Source organism: Ictidomys tridecemlineatus, chromosome 15 (assembly GCF_052094955.1).
Source record: "Ictidomys tridecemlineatus isolate mIctTri1 chromosome 15, mIctTri1.hap1, whole genome shotgun sequence".
Lineage (NCBI taxonomy): Eukaryota > Metazoa > Chordata > Mammalia > Rodentia > Sciuridae > Ictidomys > Ictidomys tridecemlineatus.
The window spans coordinates 31,175,706-31,199,625 of record NC_135491.1 but is presented as its reverse complement, the minus strand read 5'-3'; the positions used below and the strand labels follow the sequence as shown (position 1 = coordinate 31,199,625).

At 37.2% G+C, this 23,920-nt stretch overlaps 1 long non-coding RNA gene across 2 annotated transcripts in view; it reads left to right on the top strand.

Moving 5' to 3' along the window:
* The first annotated feature begins 635 nt into the window (after positions 1-635).
* LOC110597105 (uncharacterized) overlaps positions 636-23,920 on the top strand; it is an 87,370-nt gene continuing 64,085 nt past the window's right edge. For both annotated transcript variants that reach the window (XR_013431224.1, XR_005731494.2), the window contains exons 1-3: positions 636-922; positions 2,376-2,457; positions 3,827-3,877. This is a non-coding gene — a long non-coding RNA (uncharacterized LOC110597105). The remainder of the gene's footprint in view (positions 923-2,375; positions 2,458-3,826; positions 3,878-23,920) is intronic.

Below are 23,920 nucleotides of genomic sequence, written 5' to 3'. Positions count from 1 at the left end.
CATTAAGAAATACTCAGCTTGCTCACAATTATTACTTTTCCCTCGTTCATGGTTTAATGATGCAGATTTGGAACTGGGAGTGGGAGAAGGCTCCAAATGAGAACCGCTATTCTTCAAAGGGGGGCTTTGTTCTACAGGCTCAGCCCTCCTTTCTCTTAAAAGAGGACTTTTGTACTTTATAGCTTTTATGAAAATTTTGCCTTAGACTCTTAGTAGATACCTTGTGTTCATTTTAGAAAAGATAAATAAGTAAATAAAGAGAAGTTTTCTGGCCCTTGGGTATGGTTTAGCCAAGTGCAAACACTGGGACAATGAAATACCCGTTTGCCCATAGTGAGATTGATTTCATGTTGACCACTGAAATTTATGAGGGGCCTCTTGCAGAGAAGCAGTACTGCTTCAACACTGCAATAGCAGCGAATGTAGAGAATGAGGGGTCCAGGACCTTCTCTTGCCCTTTGATAGGGAGGAACCTGGGGCAAGAACATTGCCATCCTAGGGAAAGAGTCTTAGGAATCCTGTGTGGCATGGCCAGTTTAGGTCTTGTTCCCAGAACACAGTGCTACCAAATCACCTACTCAGCATAGCGCTGGCATTGCTTAATCCAGTCTCACCTTTTCTTCCAGAACTCTTGACTGGCCTTCCCTCCATGCCTCTGTATAATCAGGAACAAGATAAGCAATTGCATTTGCTCCACAGACCAGTGGTAGAGATGCCTCATGCATCCGTGAATGATCTTGTTGCTATTGTCCAATTCAACGAGAGCCTCTCTTCACCGGCCTACAGGTGGAAGCCTAGAAAACTGCATTTCTAATTTTAATGACAAAATCGCAGCTCCCTTGGGAATTCGGTTTAACATCAGCTCATAAGATGAAGATCTCATATGGTCAACATCACTCTTCAAACTATGGCAGATCCATAGGTATGCTCTTGCTTGGCAGGATGTGTGGGACAGTGAGTCAAGAGCCTATAGGTCTTCTTCCAGCCCTGGCTTCTTCAAGTCAAGAGCCTATAGGTCTTCTTCCAGCCCTGGCTTCTTCAAACTATAGAGAGATAAAGTAAGGGTGGGCTGCTGGGTCTACCTGGTATCCTGGGAAAATCCCACTAGTGACACTGATCCTGGAAGGGGGCAGTGATTTCCTGGGAGGTGACCATATGGGAACAGAAAGGTAAAAAATTGGCAGCCAATAGAGGCTGCTTATTCTCCATGTACAGATGAGACCCAAGTTGGTGTTCTTCTGTAGCAGCTATCCCTGCCTTGAATGTGCTGAGGGCTGCCCTGCTGCCCACTGTGTTTAAGGTGGTGAGCTGGCTGCATTTCCTCTATTTACCCTTAAGCTAATTCCAGGTAGAGGTAAAGCCTAGTGTGTTTCCAGAGCTGTAACTTGTATCCACTGCACTGCTGGTGCAAAATCCCTCAATACTCAGTTGCATTTATAAATTTATAATATGCACAATGGTTATAGCATGTAATAATTTTATACTTTATGTATACTTTCACATTTACTGATTTATGCTTTTTCAACTTTATGATGGTGCAAAAGCGATAGATATTCAGTAGAAACTATACTTTGAGATTTGAGGAATTTTTTTTTTCTTTTGGTACTAGGGATTGAACCTAGGGGTGCTCAACCACTGAGCCACATCCCCAACCCCATCCCTTTTTATATTTTATTTTGAGAGAGGTATTGCTAATTTGCTTAGAATTTTGCTAAGTTGCTGAATTGTGATCCTCCTACCTCAGCTTCCCCACCCTTTGGGATTACAGGTTAGCACCACTGTGCTGATGAAATTTGAGTTTTGATCTTTTCCTGGGTTCATGTGATGCAGGACTGATGGTCTCTCATGAGGCTGGTCAGTGGCAGCTCCCAGTGACCAGGGGACATGATCAATACTCTATGGTGTAGTGTGTTGCTAAGCTATGGTACCAGTTCAGTCAGCTAAGTGTAGTAAGTGCATTTTGGACTTATGATATTTTCAGGTTAGGATGGGTTTAACATGACATAATCCAATTGTAAATTGATAAGCAAATATGTATTTTGAATTACACTCAGCACAGCCAGCATCTTGCAATGAAAGCTCCCAAGGAACTGAGACCAAAAAAGAGCTGTTCCCATCTCAAGTTCACTTGCCAAGTATGGAAAATGCGTGCAGTATATTTAAATCAAGGTCCTGTCCTCACATGTTCTGGTTTAACTCATTTGAAGTGGGCCAAGTATTGGTAGTTAATTTTCAAGTTTTATCAGGTGATGCTAATGTATAGCACCGTCTAGTATCATTGAGTTAAGTAGTTTTTCTTTCTCATTTTATATTTGTATAATTTAAAATCACTTTCAATGTGACTTCCCTTTTTTTTTTTCTTCTCTGCCATTTAGGGAGCAGACAACTTCCAAAACTATCCTTGTTTGTGGAGAAGTATTCTTTACCATTGAAGAGACAAAGATGGTGCTGAGCATGGTGAGTCCCCACAGGGGCCTTGGAGTGTACCTACACATTCCCAAAACTGACAAAGCAGACAGGAAGTGAGGCTGCCCAGAAGAGCAAGTGCTTAGCTTTGCAACCTTCAAGATGATTTTAAACCTCAGAGGTCAATGCTGATAAGGTGAGCACTTGAGATCAATGCTGAGCAATAGGAGGTCAAGAACTGGTGGGAGGATCTCTGGAAATAAGTGAGAGACAACACACAACCTTGGGTAAAAGGCATCTCTCCCTTGTTTGAGTGTTTAAAAGTCACAATCAAATAGTGCACTAAGCTTAGCATCCCGGGGAGGTGGCATAGCAGGATGATTGGGATTAGAGACCTGGTAGCTAATTTGCCTGTATTGAATACTCTACCACTTGCTAAGTGATTTTGAGCTGGATGCTTAGCCCCTATGCACCTCTCATTCATCATCTGCAAAACAGAGACTATATTCACATCCACTTCACAGGGTTATTCCCAAGATCAAGTTAGTTAGTGTGTGTAAGTTGCTTGGAGTATGTGCTGCTTTCAGAAATGTCACCATCCTTATATGTACCATCCTAGGCATTGGGCAGAATAGTTCAGAATAGTTCAGTTGGCTCATTTCTTTGTCTTCAGTTACTGTGTGAGTCAGATTTCCATCACTATGACAAAAAGCTGAGATAAACAAACTTAATAAGAAAAAAACAACCTTTGTCATGGTTTCAGATGTTTCAGTGCACACAGGGTCTGTTGACTCCATGGACTTTGGGAGACCTTGGCGAAGCAGAGCATCATGGCAGGGAGCATGTGGTAGAGCACAGCTGCTCACCTCCTGCTGGCCGGGTAGCCAAGAGTAACAGGAAGGGGCCAGGCTCCCAAGAGCTCCCTTAAGGGCACTGTCCCTAATGACCAAACTTCCTTCCACTAGATCCTCCCAGTAGCGCCACAGGCTGGGGTCCAAGTTTTCATTGTGCAGCCCTTTGGGACACATTCAAGATTCAAACTATGGCAATTACATTTTCCTGTCCTAGCTTCGATGATAGGAGAGCAACAGATGTATTTCAGGAAAAACTATTGATATCCATCCATAATAATTCCTTACTAACTCACCAGAGTAACATGGAATTAGAACCCCAAGACCTATCCCATTCTACTTCCTGTAGGTGAATTTGCTCAAGTTGCTTTGTGAATTCCAGTTTCATTAAGTGCAAACATGGAAATTCTCAATTTTCCTTGCATCTTCTACTGGGATTCTCCTTAAAGCCTTATGAAACAAATTCTTTGTGTTTATGTTCTATGTATTTGAGAGAATTTCTCATAACTCATTGTATTTAAGCCTCTTGCTCAACAGTTGAGAAAGATATAATTGTTTGTAATTTACAGATGAAGAAATGGAGTTCAAGATGTTCATAGGACCACTGTGCTGGTTAAGTGGTGAGTACTTAAAGTTCCCAAGTTCAGCAGTATCTCTATTAGACCCTATGGGCATTGTTTTAGATAAATGGTACATGCAAACATGCTTCCAGAGATGTAGCATATGATATAAATAGTATGTTGTGCTTAATTTGGCAATTGTCACTCTGGTATTATAAAGAGAAAGGTAACCTGGGATTGACAAGCTTCAGCCATGAGTCAGTCACTCATCACTCATTAGTACTGAATCTGGTACCCAAACAGTGACGAAATCCTGATATCTAGTGTTGGCTTAGGATGGATATCATACTATTGATTTATTTTATCATTTACCCTCTTTTTTTTGCTGATTTTAACTTTAGAGTGACACATTAAGGATCTATTAACAGTGATCTTTATCCACGTGGACACTAATTTATTGATAAAACACTGAATAAGAGCTGGGGTCAGGGGTAGAAGGAAGAACTCTGCAAAGTAGACGAACCAGAGTTTCTTGCTTGAGTTACTGCCTTCCATCTGAGCCTCATTCTGCCTTCCTCTGTTCCTGCTCCCTGAGAAGCTCAACTATCTCTTGATGAACTTGGCATAATATCTGTGCACAGCTGGACTGCAATATGGCTTGAGAAGAAGTACACTCACAGCCTGTGGTGTTAGATGAGCTTCAATTTGTTCAAACGACTCGCTGTGTCAGTCTGACTCCAGGCATCAGTGTGAAAAATGGGAAATTTAGTTACCTATATAGATAGTAATAGCAACAGTCATACCTTGAAATTTTGTAATATTTTTCAAGTTGCTACACACATGCACGTAAGGTTTCAGGCAATTCCTTCAACTGTTGGGCGAAATAAGCAGGATGACTATTAGGATAGAGTAAATAAACCTGAGACTCAGGGAATTTTGGACTCCTCTTATCCTACAGCTGATCAGGGACAGACATGTGCCTTTCTTGACTCTGTCCTTTTGTGTGGACATTCTTCTACCTGCCCGGAACTGCTGCCATATTCTTTTCCCTAGAAATAGCCTTCCCTTTTTATTTTGGCTACTCCTGTGCTCTCAACTACAAACACTGGTTTCCTGTGGCAATGTGCTCACCAGGCCCTATTCCCCTGACCAGCCTTGATTGATACAGGGTTGGACATGGGAACCAATGTCAGCCATTGAACGTTTTGAATAGGAAATAGAATGTTTTGCATAGGAAATAGGAGATAGAATCAAGACTTTTCCAGTAATGGAAGCTTAGGCAGACATGTCCTGTGTTGAACAAGCTGGCTTGCAGGAGAACAGTGGAGCCGACATCAGAGAATCAGAGCTGGGGACACAGGGAGAACTGGTGGCACTGGAATCAGTGGTTCCTACAGTTCCTAAGATGGCAGGCATTGTCCCTTCTCCCCTAAGTTTCTTTAAGCTGGGGTTTCCTGTCATTTATGTCTCAAAAGTGGGTACCAACACAGTCTCATTTTTCTAAATTAATACAATGACATAATTTAACCCTAAAAATCATCTGAGTTTATGTCAAAAAAAGTCCTGTTTCCCATGTCTGTCCTTGCTCAGTAGTTGCTTAATTAATTCATTGAAACGGTTGTATGAGATTCAGAAAGTTGAATAAGACTGCTAATTAACTAGGCAGGTTATAGCTACCTAAGGTCTCATGGTAGAAATTGGCTCATACATAGATAAGTGATCCTCCACCCTCCACACCAAAATTAGTGGTATTCAAAACCATGAAGATCATGGGTTACAACTTCACGTAAGGAATATAATTATAGTCCTGAACAGATTTGAATGAGATCGTATTTCTTGGCTTTTCTAATCATGATTACAAATCCTTACTCTGTAGAAGTATTTTTGATTTGGGCCCAGAATATGGAGACAAAGAGACATGTGATGTAGTTCACTAAAGGTTAAAAATTTGGGCTCTGACATTTACCCTCTGGGTAACTTTAGGCCCATTTCTTCTCCTAATTCATCTGTAAAATTTGAGATAATAATAGACTCACTTCCTAAGGTTCAAGAGAAAGTAAAAGAGTCAATATTTGTAAAATGCTTAAAATAGTATTTATGATATAATCTTTCTACATAAAATAGGCGATTGTTATTATTATTATTCAGCTTTTTATTTTGCAATTATTATAAGCAAATCCTTTCAAGTTATACTTGTACAAGTGTACACCAGGTATCACTCATGCAATTTGTCAAGAGAAACAAATGGGGTCTCTAAAGAGAAGAACCTTTCCGTACACTTCTCAGGAGTTAAAAGTTGCTGAAAAACAGTTGATAAAATTTAAATTTAAATGATTCTTTGGCAAGAAGATTCATGATGCTACTAAACAGAAGAATGTTAGAGAAAGAGAGATGTAGACAAGGAGTTCCTGAAACGTCCATGCTTAAGAAAAGGATATTTCTAAGAGTTAGGACTTAAGCATGTGATTATGAGGTTGGAAAATTCTTTTTAGTTTGAGCTACCTTTGAGAGCAAAGGTTAACAACTTGAAGGTAGGGACTCACATTTGTTTGTATCCCCAGCACTTAGCGAAGTACCTGATTCCATGTCATGTTAAATATGAAAACGTCTTTCATTTTTGAATTTCATATTTTGCTATCACAGGATACTGGTAGCAGAGTTCACTAGTGGAACTGAGATGATAGGAATGACAGCCTGACTCTGATGTAGTTAACTAAAGATTTTTCATGCCTGGGAAGGGAAAAGGAGGAAGTCTTCACATCATTTTTTTTTTTTTCCCTGAGAGCCCAGAAACATTATAGGTACACAAAAGGAGTATCTTATAGTATAACTTCAGCTACTAAGAAAATAATCAGAGCCAATTATTTTTATAAGAGAAAAGTGATTACCATTGAGGTTAAAAGTGAGAGAAAATATTTTTGTGCATTAAGAATTATATGTCTTCAAATTTTTTGCTCTTTGTATAATTCCTTTATATCCAACTCTAATAGTAAGTGACTGCCATTTCTATAAAATTGCATGTTTTATTCAGAAAAAACACTAATACTTGCTCTGTGGGCTGATACTCAACAAGCCACATCCAAGAAAATGTTTCTATCTACTGTACACTCACCGTTTTTGAGGTAGGGCTTCCTAATAATATCCATGTGTATGTCACAAATGGCATCACAAAGGAAATGAGTTTGTGTTTTCTCTTGAATCCAGCACTATTAGGCAATGATAGGCATTACATTTCAGAATTTTTAGCTCATAATATACTTATTTACAGTAATATATGTGTGTGTGTGTGTGTGTGTGTGTGTGTATTTTAGATTTTAGATTTTTGACTGAAAAATTCTTAATGGTTTCCTCTACAAATGGAGCCAATTACCCAATGCTGAAAACAGGCATTTGGATTCATATATACAATTTAGGATGTGCAAAAATTTCAGCGTGCACTGTGTGGAATGTATTAGTCGAACTTCTGAGAGATTTGAGATTGGTGGAGTAGAGATAATGGGAGAGGGGTGCATGTAAACTGACACCCATTTTGGAAAAACCAATGTAGATTCTGGCTTTTGGCTATTGTGTCTTCCTTACATAGAAACTTAAAACTACAAAGAGAAACGTAGGCCGTGTAATTCTTGAATTTGTGGATATTTACTTTAACAAAGCTTTTTATGCATGTTATTGCCTTTCATTTTAACAAAATCCTTCGAGGAAAGTAGGTCTTACCACCCCAAACACTTGTACTAATGAGGAAATTGTGGCTTGGAGAAATAAGTGGTTGGGGAGGCAGAATATGCTCAGAGGTTTAATTGGATAACCCTTTTCCTCATCAATGTTTATACAAAGGACCTAGCAGGTTTCCAAACCAAATGGGTATTTTAAGTTCTTGGTATTTTTTCCCACTTGTGGCCTCTCAACACTTACCTACTGTAGAAGTCTGGGCTCTCCGGGGGGTGCTAGGCAATCCCCTGCTTTTTAGTCACCAGGTATCACTCATGCAATGCCTGTACTTTGGGCTTCTAAATTTTCTAAAGTTAATGCCTAAGACCTTCTTCAGAATATTTTCCCAGTGGTTTATTACTCTTTTATGATTATACATTGAACAAGTTTGATCTGGAATTTTTTATGAATTAAAAAAAATAGCACATTAAAATTTGTTAAAGTCTAGAAAAAGCAGATTTCTCTTATGATTTCCTAGAAACTATTTTTTTTTCTTTTGACTTTCCTTATGGACAATTTAGACCATTCACTATTCTTATGAACAAGGATTTAGATGAGATTGGCTTCAGTGTTGAGATGGGGATTAGATTAAACCTATAAACCACACCTATACTCTCAGCTGAGATTAAAAGGAACCCATGACCCAGTGTGAGGTGATGAGAGGGTGAGACACAGGTGAGGAAATTTTCAGGAGAGGCACCATTTTCTCATGAACAATATGGTGCAGGGGGACCATGTGAAATCTGGAGGTGCTCAGGTTTATCTTGTTACCACAGGGAGAGAGTTTGGAACCATTGAAGCTACTGGGTGATGCTGGTAGATGAACCCAAGACTTTAAGGACTTGGTCCATGATGACATCCTCTGAGCAACCTAGACTTCTGAAGTTTTCTTATGTGAGCTAATATTTTATTTGGATTGTTCAAGCTAGTTTGAATGGGCTTCCTGGCTCATTTACGTGTGTATTTGGCCCTGATACAAGTACATGAATAAGCCCTGGTATAAGTACAGGAATAAGCTCCCTGGATAAGTCCTTTCTTCCTTTTCTGTCTTTCACCACTCCTGCCCTCGGAGTTTGAGAACTGCAGCCTGAAGACCTATATCCATGCCTATCTCCAGCTGTTTCCTCCTGTGCATACTTGAATAAGTAAATATTCCATATTGCATACTTGTGAGCAATTGATGATACAAAATAATATTTAGCCTACAAGGCTGTTGGGAGAGTCAAATGAGATCATGATTATAAAAATACCACACAAATATTAATTATCCTTCTAAAGAGTGCTAATTTAATGTAGAAACTACCGTCAAGCCCATTTCGCCCAAGTTCTTTCCAGAGATAAATTTATAATGATCTGCTAACAGATCTATGGCCAGATAGAAGCAAGAAGGGTTCTGTGAAAATAGGTCTTAGGTAGAATAATAAAACTCGAGTGTCATAATTATTTTATGTAGGGCCTGACTTAATGCCTCGTGGAATATTCCACTGCATGAAATCACTGCAGACTGTAAGCAGCAGATATTAGGAGGCAGAATTTACTCATTGTGATTGATCATATTAAAATAATTTGGTTCAAAATAGGCATCATTATATCTCATCTAGAATTTCCTCCTAATGTGAGGCAGTGTTTCTGCATGGTAAATTTGCTCAATTGTGCAGCAGCTGTTTCCCGAGCTGGAGACCCTTGTAATTCCCCGGGGCTGGAATTCGAAGGGCTCTGGAAGCTGGGCAGCCTCCCTTTGACCTCACTGGGGAGTGGGCATGCGCCGCAGCTTCTCCCATGTACCCTAGGCTCTCTCTTCTGGACTAACTATTGTCTGCCGCAGGACTGATGTTTTCAGGAAATGCTATTCAGTTGCATAAACAAGTTCAAAACCGGCTCCATTTTTCTCATCTGACGGAATCAGGCTGCTTAACATGGAAAATACATTCACTAGTGCTTACCCCTTTGTGGTCGAATTCATTCTGATGGCCCCATCTAGTGGAAGAAAAGAAAAAAATGCTAGATTTCCCCCCTGCTTTGGACATACATATACTCCCCTGAAGAATAAATTCCACTCAGTTCTCTCTCTCCATCTTTCTATATAATTTCTTCTCATTCTCATAATGTATTTTAAATAAGCTATTTTGAAGAAAGGCTGGTATTCCTCATATTTTCAGTATCTACTTCTTTCTTTACTGATAAGAAACAATTACATATTATTTGCATGCAGAAGTATTAGACAGAAGTCTCTTGATACTCGGAGGATCCAGCCCTCCTTGCTACCACGTAGGCCAAGGTCAGATTGCATTTCTGCTCTGCACTACTCCCAGCCTGCTGATTTCTTGTCAGAATTCTAGAACCATAGTTCTTGTTACACTTACAGAGGAGATATTCTCTACCACTTCCACCCTACTTTGTTCTTGTACAAAGAAGAGTGTTCTTGTACATGTTCATAATCACGCATTCATCCCTTGATTGTGTATTTATTCCCTATGTTCCCTGAGACATCAGCATGCTAGGTCCTAGGGAAATATTAATGGGCAAAACAGCCACATTCTCCACCCTTATGGAATTTGAACCTCAGTTGGAGTGTACACAGGGTAAATAATCAGACAATATATCATTGCCATCTGTGATAAATCTAGAAAGGGAAATTAAAGGGTACTATGAGACCATAAAAGAAAGACCTGAGCTGTGATAACAGTTCTCTCATGGTAAAGGGGCATGTGAGCTGATATCTGAAGGAGCATTTGCCAACAGGACTATAAGTAGGCATAGCAAGAATAGAATCTATGAGCTAAGAGAAGCATCGTGGTTCATGTAGAAAGAACTCAACAGCTGGGGTACAGACAAAAGAGAAGAGGTGACCACTGATGCTGATGTACGAGTGGGCAGGGCCCTGATTATGTGGGGTCTTGAAGGCATGCTAGGAGCTTGACCATCTGACCATGTGGCTTGCAACCATGAAGTACATCAGATGACAATGATTTAGTCCAACCTTCCTCAGCTCTGACTCAGAACACTTGGGGCTTTCTGGATGTCCTCATCTCTTTCTGGGCCATCAGCAAATGCAGTGGGTTCCACTGTGCATCCTGGGCTTGTTCAGTCCAGCTCTTGATTCACAGCTGCATCATTAGAAGTTGCTGCCTACTTTCTCAAATTACAGTTATGTGTGTACATGCGTGTGCATGCATGTGTATGTGTGCATGTGTGCAGCAGTGAGCCTCCAAGGTTTACCTAGCACCTGTAAGTGTTAGGTTTGTATGTATAAATGACTATGGATTCTGTCTCTAAGTGATAAAGATGAGTTTGCCTCCTCCAGCGGTCAGCCTGAAAGTTGCACAATACTGACATCTGCTGCTTGTGTGTGGATGGAGATTGTACCAGGTCAGAGAGGCCCTCCAGTTTAGCCCACACTGCAAAATGCAGCAAAACTAAATGTTTGAAAATATTGAACGCACACACACACACTCACACACACACACCTCCTTTATAATCTTTGATCTTAAATGTGTGGTTTTTCAATAATATGCTGAATACAAGGTTAATTTCAGTATGATATTTACTTGCTGTCAATATTTGCAGTGGGTCAAAGATGTTCACATGATGGAATGAGAGGTTCTGCTTAGCTTTGCAGAAAAACAACTGACAACAAAGCACATTGACGTTTTCATCTCATATATTAATACAAGGCATAGAATTAAGTGAATAAAAAGGTCTCATTCAAGATAAAGGCAACTTACTAATGGTGATTTTTATGGATGACTCATAATATTTGCATAGTAATTCATTATTTCTAAAGCTTTTTAAGAGAGAAATTTCCACAATCCTTCAGTCATTCAACCACTGTTCATTCACATAATGAGCATCCACTTTATGTGACTGATTGGTCTAGGCTGTAAGAAGTCTTCTGGTCCTAGGGTAATTAGCAGAGAAGATAGTACAGCTCTTAATTAAGTGCGCTTTGGAATCAGTATTAGCTACTATAAGTGGCTATATATCCCTGTGTGTTGTGGCCAGGGATAGAAAATATATCTGTATGATAGAAATGTAATGAAAAATTTTTTTTTAAAGTAAGCATTCACCACAATGCCTAGTATATCCCAAGCTACCGATGGATAATGGCTTTGGGCAAGGCAAAAATTATTTTATTCCCAAATTTCCCAGTTAGAAAAGTTTTAGATAGGTTTTTTTTTTTTTTTTTTTTTTTTTTTTTTTTTTTTTTTTTTGCTGCTGCTGTGGCCAAAAGACATGAGAAGAAAAATTTTAAAGGAGGAAAAGTTTATTTGGAGCTCACAGTTTCAGAGGAGGTGAGTCAGAACATCAGGACAGATGTGCATGGCGAAGGAGAGCCGCTCAGGGCATGGTAACCGGGAAGCCAAGAAAGAGCTCCTCTCATCAGGGACAAAATATGAACCCCAATGCATACCCCCCAAGTGACCTCTTTCCCCCAGTCACAACCTGTCTACAGTTACCACCCAGTTAATCCATATCAGTGGATTAATGCAGAAATTAGATTAAGACTTCCATAATCCAATCATTTCACCTCTAAACTTTCTTGCATGGTCTCACACCCGAGCTTTTGGGGAACACCTCATCTCTAAACGATAACAGAAAACAAATGATCTTAAGCTTGAACATAGTTAGTGATGGGAAGGTGATAAAAAAAAGAAAGAAATATGCAGTTTGTGGTTTGTCAATCTGGGAATATATGAAGGTTAATGGAAAAGAGAAGGTAGGAAGGCTGAAAAGGTGGGCTGGTCCTATTTTCAGCAAACTCTGACGTCTGAGAAGTCTTAACTTCATGCTGTAGGGAGGTTGAAGGAAATGCTATTCTCAGAGTAATGTTTTAGGGTAGAGGTTGCTGGGACTGGGTGATGGGAAGAGCCAGAGGTGGAAAACAGAACCATCAGTTAAGAGGCACTTACAAGGGTCCTGGACTGAATTCAGTGGGCCTTGAAGCCGACTGGAGGGCATGGTGGGAATGCCCTGGAGGATGGTGAAGAGTGAATCTGGATGACAGGTGGGCTGTTTGTTGTTTATTGATCTTGGTGTGAGATGGTTGCACTGTCACCTACGGGGATTTTATTCCTAGGAAACATAGAGAAAAGCTGTTGATATTGTGTAGAGATCAAGTTCCACTCCAGAGAACCCAGTGTGTCCCAGCAATGCATTTATGTAGGGAACCCTTTATCCAAGGGGGACTTCTGGTGACTGTCAGAACAGACAGAAGGAGCTAGGGGATACTTTGCAAATATGAACTGATTGGTCTCAGACCTGGAGGCTCTGGGCTTAGCTTTCATAAGGAAGTATCTAAAAGGTGATTCTAGAAAAGTAAAGAGAATCAGGTTTTAAATGTAGTAAAAATTAACAGGAATCAAATTAAAAGATGGAAGCTACTAACACATTTAATAAATAAACACAAAACTTTATTGTCTGTGGAAAATACTCATTTCTTATGACCAAAACAGTTTTTTTAATACTTATCATAGGGTCATTTAAAAAAAAAACTTAACAAATTGTAAAGTATGGAGACCTTAGAAAAACTCAAACCCAACTTTACAAATCATTTATTAAACTATGTATTATCATTATGGATGTTTTAGTTATTAAGCAAGAAAGATTTTTAAGAATTGAAATGAATTAAATATTTGACTTAAGAAACTAAAGATAACACTAAAACATTCCGAATGAAAGCAAGAGAAAGGGATGAAAAATGCTGATCTTGTTGAGATGGACAACCAAAGTCCAATAATAAACCAAAAATTTCCTCAGAGCATCAAAATTGTGCCCTCTTCCCTGACAGTCTAGGAGAAAATACACAAGAAGAAATATACACCTTTAGAATAAAACAGAAGACATAACTATAAAAGTTAAGAAATTAGATTAGAAGAAGAATGAATTTATTTGTGGAAACTTGTCAATGAATTTCAAAATCCAGATTGAGTGGAAAATTCCAAAGAACATGAATTCTTAAAATAGGCTCAGTCAAGATAAATATCCATACTGTTTCAATAACCAGCAAAGAAATGTAAACAGTATTGTGAACAATGTTATGTATAAAAATTTGATAACCTGGATAAAACAGAACAACTCCTTGAATTACACAACCTTCAAAACTCACAGAAAGAAATAGATGATCTGAATAAACCTGTATCAGCTAAACAAATTGAACCAATAACTGATGACCTTCCAAAACAGAAAGCACCACGATCAGATGGGTTACTGATGAGTTTGAACAAATACATAAGACACATTGGTAACAATTCTTTACAGTCTCTTACAGAAAATAGAAACAGATGTAATACTTCCCAATGCATTCTGAGCATCCAGCATTACCCTAATACCAAAATCAAGCATTACCAGAAAAGAAAACTAAAGACCAATATTTCCCATCAAAATAGATACAAAAATCTTTAAAAAAAAAAGAAATCAAATTTAACCATGTATAACAATATCTACACACAGGAGATTCCCCCTCCCCATGTGCTAGGTTTTCTTAACATTTTAAGAAATCAATTAATATAATCATCACATCAATAGGCTAATAATGAAAAATTATATGATCATATTAATAGATGGCGAAAAACATTTTATAAAATCTAACATTTATAAAAACTCTCAATAAATTAAGAACAGAGGGAAACTTCCTTAACTTGACAAACAAATCTAACAAAAACCTACAGTTAATATCAGACTTAATGGTGAGAAGTCAGATGATGTTGTTCTAAGAGCAGGAGAAAGGCAAAGATGCTGGCTATCACTACTCTTATTCAGCTTTACTCTGGAAACCCTAGCTAATGCAATATGACAAGAATAGGAAATACAATCATGGCAGGTTAGATTAAAAAAAAAAAAGAAAAAAAATTTCATTCATAGATGCAATGATTGTCTATGAAGAAAATTCCAAAGAATCAACATCAAAAAATTATTGGTTCTATTAAGCAATTACAGCAAGACTGTGGGACAGGATGCTAAGATATGAAAGTCAATTTCTTTTCTACATATCAACAAAGAACACTTGAGATTTGAAATTAAAAACATAGTACCATTTATAGTGGCACCCAAAAAGGTGAAACAACTATAAGTCTAATAAAAGATATATGAGATTTATATAAGGGAAAACTGCAATTCTGTGATGAAGGAAACCAATGAAAATTTAAATAAATGAAGAGTAATTACATACATGAGTAGGAAGCCTCAGTACTGTCAGGATGTTAGTGTTCCCCCAAATACACCTCTCTCTCTCTCTCTCTCTCTCTCTCTCTCTCTCTCTCTCTCCATATATATATATATATATATATATATATATATATATATATATACATACACACACACCTATATATAATTAATACAGACTCAATTTGAATAACATTATGTGATTTTATGGATATTAACAAACAGAATCAACAATTTATATGAAAAGGCAAAAGACTCACTATAGCCAGCATGGTTTTGAGGAGAGGCGCAAAATCTGAAGACAGACCCTACCTATTTTTAAGACTTACCATAAAGCTATAGTAATCAAGAAGGTGTGGTATTAGTAAATTTTTTCTTTTACTAATTCTTTTTACTTATATAAAACTTTAAGATACACTGTGACATAATCACAAATGTATGAATTATAATTTGCTGTAATTCAGTCCCCAGCACTTCTCCAGTTCCCTCCCTTTCCCAGCTCCCTTCCCTCTACTCTACTAATCTTTCTTCAATTTATTTATTTATGGTTTTTTTTAAAATAAGTGTCTGTGGATAAATTGATGCTAGAATTCATTGTACTATATTCACGTGTGTATATATGAAAGTTTGATTGATTCATTCCACTGTTTTTTCCTTTCCTCATCCCTCCTTTCCCTCAGTCCCCTTCATCTACTCTACTGATCTTTCCTGTATTTGGATGCAATTTTCCCCCTTACAGGACACCAAATGTACAAAATTACAACAGATTACAACCAAGGCACATTATAGTGAAAATGCATAACATACAGAATAAGGATAAAATTTTAAAAGCTGCAAGAGAGAGGAATCAGATCACATATCAGGGGAGACCAATTCTTATCTCAGCAGATTTTTTCAATCCAGACCCCCAAAGCCAGAAGATCTTGGAACAACATATACCAAGCTCTGAAAGAAAATGGATGCCAACCAATAATCTTATATCCAGCAAAACTAAGCTTTAGATTTGATGATGAAATCAAAACCTTCCAAGATAAACAAAATAAAAAAATTTACAACTAAAAAGCCTGCACTACAGAACATCCTCAGCAAAATGTTCCATGAAGAGGAAATGAAAAACAATAATGAAAATCATGGGAGGAAGGGATTACAATAAAGAAAAAACTAATCAGAGAAGAAACTAAGTCACTAAGTCACGTTAAATACCAAAGATAAACAAAAATGGCTGGAATACAAATCATGTCTCAATAATAACCCTGAATATTAATGGCCTGAACTCACTAATCAAAAGACATAGACTAGCAGATTGGATCAAAAAAAGAAAAAGAAAAAAAAAAAAGAAAAAGACCCAACAATATGCTGCCTCCAAGAGACTCATTTCATAGAAAAAGATATCCACAGACAACAGACTGAAGGTGAAGGGTTGGGAAAATCATACCACTCACATGGACTGTGGAAGCAAGCAGGGGTTTCTATCCTCATATCAAATAAAGCAGACTTCAAACTAAAGTCAATCAAAAAGGATAAAGAAGGACACTACATACTGCTCAAGGGAACCATACACCAACAAGACTTAATAATTATAAATATATATTCTCCAAACAATGGAGCATCTACATTCATCAAACAAACTCTTCTCAAGTTCAAGAGTCATATGAAACACAACATAATAATTTTGGGTGACTTTAACACACCTCTTTCATCACTAGATAGATCTTCCAAACAAAAGCTGAACAAAGAAACTATAGAACTGAATAATACAATCAATAACTTAGACTTAACTGACATATATAGAATATTTCATCCTTCAACGAGAGAATACACTTTCTTCTCAGCAGCACGTGATCCTTCTCTAAAATAAATCATATGCTATGCCACAAAGCAACTCTTAGCAAATATAAATAAGTAGAGATACTACCCTGCATTCTATCAGATCATAATGGAATGAAATTAGAAATCAATAATAAAATAAGAAATAAAATCCACTCCAACACCTGGAGACTAAATAATATGCTACTGAATGAGCAATGGGTTACATAAAACATTAAGGAGGATATTAAAAAATTTTTAGAAGTGAATGAGAACACAGATATAATGTATTGAAATCTCTGGGACACTAAGCAAGCAGTTCTAAGATGAAAGTTCATTATACACACACACACACACACACACACACATACATATATTAATGCTCTATCTGACGAGCAAGTGGCAAAGATCTACAATTTTGTAGGCTTTATCTTCATGTTCTTATTTCATTTGCAGAAGCTCTTTAGTTTGGTGGCATCTGGCTTATTGATCTTTTATTTCTTACCCTTTAGGTGTATTATTAAGGCAGTCAGTTCCTGTGCTGCCCTGCTGAAGTGTTGGGCCTACAATTTTTTTCTAGCAGTTGCAAAGCTTCTGGTCTAATGCCTAGGCCTTTTCTGATCCACTTTTATTTGGCTTTTGTGCAGGGTGAGAGAAAGGGGTCATATTTCATTCTTCTACATGTTGATTTCCAGTTTTCTGCAATATAATTTCCTAAAAAGGCCTTCTTTTCTCCAAAGTATGTTTCTAGCACTTTTGTCTAATATCAGATAACTGTATTTATGTGGGTTTGTCTCTGTGTCTTCTGCTCTGTTCCTTTGGTCTTTATGTCTGTTTTGGTCCCAGTGCCATGCTGTTTTTGTTACTATAACTCTGCAGTATACTTTGAGGTCCAGTGTTGTGATGACTCCAGCCTTGTTTTCCTAGCTAAGGATTTTTTTGGCTATTCTGAGTTCTTTATGTTTTTCAGATGAATTCCAGTACTACTACTAGTTCGGTGAAGAATGTCATTAATGTTTTGATAGGGATTGCTTTGAATCTGTACAGCACTTTTTGTGGTATGAACATTCTGACAATATTAATTCTGCCTGTCTGAAAACAAGGGAGGTCTGTCCATCCTCAAAGGTCTTCTTTAATTTCTTTCTTTGGTTTTCATTGTAAATGTCATTGACCTCTTTTGTTAGATTGATTCCCAAGCATTTTATTTTTTTGAGGTTACTGTGAATGAGATAGTTTTCCTAATTTCTTTGTCACAGATTCATTATTGGAGTATAGAAAAGCAATTGACCTATGAATGTTGATCTTTCCTGCTACTTTGATAAATTCATTTATCAGCTCTTCAAGTCTTCTGATGGAGGTTTCTTGGGTCTTCTAAATATAGCATCATATCATCAGTGAACAGAGGTAATTTGAGCTATTATTTTTCCCTATTTATATCCCTTTAATTTTCTTCTCTTGCCTAAATTTTCTAGCTAGAGTTTCAAGGACTGTGTTGAATAGGGAATCCTTATCTTGTTCCTGTTTTTAGAGGAAATGCTTTCAGTTTTTCTTCATTCAGTATATTTGTGGCCCTGGGCTTGTCATATATATGGCCTTTACACTGATGAGGTAAGTTCCTTCTATCTCTAGTTTTTCTAGTGTTTAGTCATGAAATAATGTTGTACTTTGTCATTTTTTTGGTATCTATTATTATATGGTTCTTATGTGGTGAATTACATATCTTGATTTCTGAATGTTGAACTAACCTTACATCCTGAGATAAAACCCACTAGATCATGGTGCCCCATATTTTTAATGTGATTTTGTACGTGATTTTCCAATATTTTATTGAGAACTTTTACATTTATATTCATCAAGTATATTGGCTTGAAGTTTTTATACCTCGATGTGTCCTTGTCTGTTTTTGGTATTGGGGTGATACTAATTTTGTAGAATGAGTTTGACAGTGTTCTCTCCTTTTCTATTTCATGGAATAATTTGAGGATTGGTGTTAGTTCTTCTTTAAAAGTGTGTTAGAATTCTGCTGAGGATCTGTCTGGTCCTAAGCTTTCTTTTGTTGGAAGATTTTTTTATAGCTGCTTCAATTTCATTAGTTAATATTGATCTGTTTAAATTTTCAATAAACTCGTACTTCAGTTTGAATAGGTCATATGTCTCTATGAATTTGTCAATATCTTCAATATTTTCTAGTTTATTATAATATAAATTTTCAGTATAGTTTCTGATGATCTCCTGGGCTTCAGTACTGTCTGTGGTAATTTTCCCTTTTTCATTTCTGATTTTATTAATTTGAGTGTTTCCTCTTTCTTTTGGTTAGTTTGGCCAAGAATTTATTAATTTTGTTTACCCTTTAAAAAAATCAGCTCTTCATTTCATAGATCTTTTGTATTGCTCTTTTTTTTCAATTCTCAATTTCATTGCTTTTGACACTGATTTTAATTATTTCCCAGCTTCTACTGATTTGGGTGTTGTTTTTTTCTTCTATTTATGGGGCCTGGTGATGTAGTGTTAGATTATTAATTTCATATCATTCTATGAAAAGGTAAAATGCCCACAATAACAAGCACAGTATTGAAAGAGAAGAACAAAATCTGAATTGACACTACCCATCTTCAAGACTTAGCATAAAGTTACGGTAATTAAGACAGTGTGGTATTGAGAGAGAGAGAGAGAGAGAGAGAGAGAGAGAAGAGGAATCAATGGAACAGAATAGATAACCCAGAAACAACCCACAGGAATATGTATAGTCAATTAATTTTTGACCAAGGAACAAAGGCAAGTCAATGGATAAAGAAAAGTCTTTTCAATAGATGGAGCTGAAACAATGAGGAAAAAAACCCCAGCTATTTAAACAGGCCTTATGCTTGCCACAAAAATCAGTCAAAAATAGATTATGTACCTAAATGTAAATGCAAAATTATGAAGCTCCTAGAAGATAACAGAAGAGAAAATCCAGATGACTTTGGGTTGGCATTGATGTTTTAGATCAAAATAATGAGTTGGACTTAAAATTAAAAAGTCCCTGCAGAAGACACTGTCAAGATAATGAAAAGATAAATCATAGTAATGGAGAAAATATTTGCAAAGCATATGTCTGATATAGGACTGGTATCCAAAATATTACAATCTATCTCTGAAAACTCACAATAACAAAAAAACCCAATTAAAATGGGTGAAAGAGCTGAACAGTTACCTCACTAAAGAAGATGTGTAGATGGAAAATAAAAATACAAAGAGAGTCTTAACATCACATTGAAGTGTGGAATTGCAAACTAAACCAGCAATGAGTTATATTACTGTACACCTGTTACAATGGCTAAAATCCAGAATACTGATAGTACCAAATGCTGGCAAGGATATAGAGCGACAGGACTCTCTTAATTCCTGGTGGGAATGCAAAGTGATACAACCACTTTGGAAGACAGTTAGGCAGTTTCTTAATAAATAAACATAGTCCTGCCATATAATCAGCAACTTCCATTAGTATTTATCCAAACAAATTGAAAATTCATGTTCACATAAAAACCTGTTTACATATGTTTACATAGCTTTATTCATAATTGACCAAACATGGCAGCAACTAAGATATCCTTCAAGGAAATGAATAAACAAATGATAGCAAGCCCATACAATACTATTTTATCATGCAAAAGAAAAAAAGAAAAGAATGAAGGAATAAATGAGTTAGCAAGCTATGACAAGACATGTAGAATAAGTGAAGGAAGTCAGCCTGTAAAGGTTAAATACTACATGATTCCATCTCTGGAACATTCTGGAAATGGCATAACTACAGTAAAAAGATCAATGTTTTTGCCAGGGGCTTGGGTTGTGGAGGGCAAGAGAGGGAAGAAGGGATTGAATAGGTGGAATTTGGGATTTTTAGGGCAGTGAAACTGTTCTGCATGATTTTATATTGGTGCATACATGCTGTTTTATGTTTATCAGAATCCATAAAGTATATAGTACCCAAAGTGAACCCTAATTCAAACTATCAAATTAGTTAAAAGGAATGCATCAGTATTGGCTCCTCAATTCTAACAAAAAAATCACAGTACACGAGATGTTTGCAATAAGGAAAACGGTGTGTGGACGTGCAATGGGAAAGAGGGGCCTATGGGAACCCCAAGTACTTTCTCCTCAATTTCTCTGTACATTTCTCTGTAAAACTGCTCTAAAAAAGAGGTCTATTCATTTTTAAGTGTTTTTATTAGTTAATTCTAGTTATACATAATAGTGGGGTTTATTTTGATATGACCATACATGTATGGGATATAGTTTAATTCATTGTGGTCTGTTCATTTTTAAAAGTTATATAAAAATAACTAAAATTTTTAAAAAGATACCAAGGTGGTTTCATTGAACACTCTTTTAAAACTGTTAAACATTATCCAAATACATTATCCAAATGATGATAGAATATGAGGAAAAGGCAAATCTTACTTCTTTGAAAAATGACCAAAAGGAAATAAAAATAATGCTCCATCTTACTTATAAATGAAGATTCAAACATTCGCTACAACATCAGCAAAGAGAATACAATCATGTATTAAAAGAAAAAAAATCTTTACAGGCTGTAGCTTTCATTTTGAAAGCTTCAGAAAGTACCAATAGTTTGGGATCCTATTAAGAATTCCATGTCAAATCTATTCAGGAAGTAAGTGCTTGGAAATTCACCATACCCAACATTGTATTAAAAATTCTTGAAATCCTACAGTAAAGAAACTTGTTATGGGTTTTAAAACAGTTCCCCATAGTTGGCGAGAGAACACTGTAACTTTTGTGAGTCACCCATTAACATCCCATAAAAGGATACATGACTCAAAGCAGCCAGGCTTCCATTCTTCAAGTTGCTTAAACAGTAAATAGACAGAGGGTCCCAAGATGCCCTGTCCCCATCCTGGCATCCAGGGAGTATGTTACTCACAGGGTGAAGGGGAATTGAGGTTACAGATGGAGGTAAGGTTGCTGATGTGTTGGCATTCACATAAGAATCATCCTGAATCATCTAACGGGGTTCAAAGTAATCATGGGTCTTCAAAATGGAAGAGGAGGCAGGAAAGAAAATTAGAGAAAGAGAGATGAAAATGGGAACAGGTCAGGATGATGTGATCTGACAATGACCATCCACCCTTGTTTGTTTGCAGATTCAAGAAGGGGTCGTAGGCAGACTCTAGAAGAGGGAGGAGACAAGAAATGAGACCATCCCTGGGGGGCCTCCAAAAATGAGTGCATCCCTTTTGGCACCTCGATTTTAGCCAAGTGGGACCTGCGTTGACCAGCAGCACAGGAAGGAGACACATTTGTGTTGTTCTGAGTTAGAACTGTTATAGAAAACAAATACGGAAACTGTTTCAACACCACCTTTAAAAACCTTATGATTTATTTTTGTGCTTTTACAATTAATCCTATGAAACACAAAGGGAAAGCAAATTAGAATTAGTCTCAAGTCAAAATTTTAGAACACGTTTAGAGTGTGCTTGTAAAGACCTTCATCACGGCTGTGGTATAGAGGAAGGAAGTAGTATTTGCAGATTTAATGTGTATATGATGTGTAAAAATGTTTTTTTTCCTGTTTGCTCTTTCATGTCTCTGTTATGAAGTTATCATAGAGAATCAGAGTCATTTGTGGAAAGAATGTGAAAGCAGGACTTGAGACTGTGCTGGTAGGGTTTGGAGCCAGGCTGTGGCCCTTGAGCACTGTGTAGTCCTGAGGAATTGCCCGCCTGCTGGCCCTGCCTGCCAACCCATCCTTCTTCCCTTTCCTTTCCATGTAAAGTTTGCTCAGGTAAAGTTCACTCACATGTGAGAAAACCCAAAAAACCCATTATAGAATTCCAAACAGGGAAATGTCCTTCTCTTAATTTCGTTCTCGCTATGCTCAGTCCCCCTGCCACTCCCTACTCCAACATCACAAGGAACCCACCATTCTTGGTGCCTTGTGTGTATTCCAGACTTATCTTATGAAATTCAAGGCAAAAGGGAGACTCATAATTTATACAAAAGATCACACATATCATGCTACATTGTTTTCTTTCATACCTTCTCTCTCTCTTTCTCTCTCTCTCTGTCACTCTCTCTCTCTCATACACACACACACACACACACACATATGGGGATTGAAACCAGTGCTTAACCACTGAGACACACCCCCAACTCTTTTTATATTTTATTTATAAAAAGGATCTCGCTAAGTTGCTGAGGCTTTTTGCTTTTTAATTGAACCATTATTCTTTTTAAAATTTTGGGTTTTTTCTAGATAGACATGACAGTAGAATATATTTTGATATATTCTACATATATAGAATAAGTATAACTTTTTCCAATTAGGAGCCCACTATTGTGGTTATGTATTATGTGGAGTTACATTGGTCATGTATTCATATATAAGGATAGGAAAGTTATATCTGATTCATTCTATAGTCTTTTCTATTTCCATCCCTTCCGTCCCTTCATCCCACCTTGTATAGTCCAGTGAATTTACAATCTTCCCCTCCCTTGTTGTAGCTTAGCATCCACATATCAGATGAGATTCGGTGTGTTCAGGGTTGTATGGCCATAGATGCATCCATATATCAGAGAGAACATTCTGTCTTTGATTTGCGGGGGTACTGGCTTGTTTTGTTTAGCATGACATTCTCCAGTTCCATTCATTTATCAGGAAATGCAATGATTTCATTCTTCTTTGCAGCTGAGTAATATTTCATTGTGTATATATACCACATTTTCTTTATCCAACTGTTGCTACTCCAAAAGGATAGATATATTCTGAACTTTCTGAAACTTCTACAATTTTAAGGAAATTCTAAAAAAAAGAATCAGGACAAAATGACTTGTGTAATAGAAAGTGTGTCAGACTAGACAGCCACCATCATTTTCCAGCTTATCCCAACCAAAATCTTTCTATGTGAGCTGAAAAAATTATGTAATTACTCTGGTCCTTTATCTTATTTGTCCTGCTACATTTGCAAGAATATTTAGTATCCCAAATCTGTCTCAGATTCGCCCCTCCTGTTTCTCCCTGGTACTGGTGCATTGGATTTACTCTGTTGATTGCAATTAAAATCAACTTTCTCTAGCTTGAATTCACTTCTGGGAACAGTAGTGGTTAATACACTGGAAGAATGTCGATCCAAAATCTTTGCATTTTGAGTACTAAGTTTTATGATGCCACCTTGCATAGAGGCTTATAAAATGGTAGAAAGGATGAATGGTGAGAAGGAGGATTCACCTTTCCACACACTCAAGTCTAATTGCTTATGCAAAACCTAAGTTGACTTGGTTGACACTCAGCAAGCAGGTCTTTGCTACAGTTCTAGATTTGGAAATCATCAGAGTTTAGTGGTGGTCAGCCCAGGGGCACAGATGACATACCCACAGAGACGGGTACCCAGAGGAGAAAACCAGGCAAACGATTGATGGATGTCTTAC